The following is an 847-nucleotide window of genomic DNA, read 5'->3' on the forward strand; positions in this document are numbered from 1 at the left end:
AAAAAAAAACCAAGGCTTTGAAAATTTTAGAACATTTATAAAGAGAAGGTCTTACAACTTTTTCCAAGATATTCATTATATCCCTTCCTTGGAGACGGTGAGAAAATGGTTAAGCAATAGTTAATTTAGTTAAGATACGAAATAGAGAGTGAAGTGGAGGAATGAAAATAGATGTGAGATACGCAAGAATATTGTATTTGTAGATCCATTATTTAGGTAGAATGGTATACATATAAGATTCCAATACCTTGTGAGTAAAATCTAGTAAAATTAGTATCTAAATTGGTCATTCTAAGTATAAAGTATGTACACAATGATATTGAGTGAAGGGTTTTATTTAGAGTGACCTAAAAGTAGGGAATGTATTTGTAAGGTCAAATCGAAAACAGGAAGTGAGGATTAAAGAAAAGAGAAAAAAGATAAGAAAAAGAAAAGAAAAAAGAAAAAAACAGGAAGAGAGGAATAAAGACAAGAAAAAAAGAAGAAAGAAAAACAAGGAGAGAGATAATAAGGGGAAACGTACCAGTTAGTGGTCAGTCAAGATAATTTGAAAGTAGGAATGCGGAGATGAGGGTGATAGAGAAAGAAAGGTGTAAAAAGATAGAAGGAATGGGGGCGATAAAGAGAGAGAGAGTTTTAAACAGTAAAGGAGTGTCAGTTATGTAGGGATAGAGTCTAAGTGATGGGGCAGAGAGAGGGGTAGTAGTATGGAATGAAGAATTTAGGAATATGGACTAGGTGGTTGGACAGGTCAGTGCTTAGTAGTAGAAGAAAATATATATGTGAAGATGTATACATATGCATAAATTAGACATGTATATATATATATATATATATATAAATATAC

The sequence above is a fragment of the Octopus bimaculoides genome, chromosome 5 (genome assembly GCF_001194135.2).
Source record: "Octopus bimaculoides isolate UCB-OBI-ISO-001 chromosome 5, ASM119413v2, whole genome shotgun sequence".
Classification (NCBI taxonomy): domain Eukaryota; kingdom Metazoa; phylum Mollusca; class Cephalopoda; order Octopoda; family Octopodidae; genus Octopus; species Octopus bimaculoides.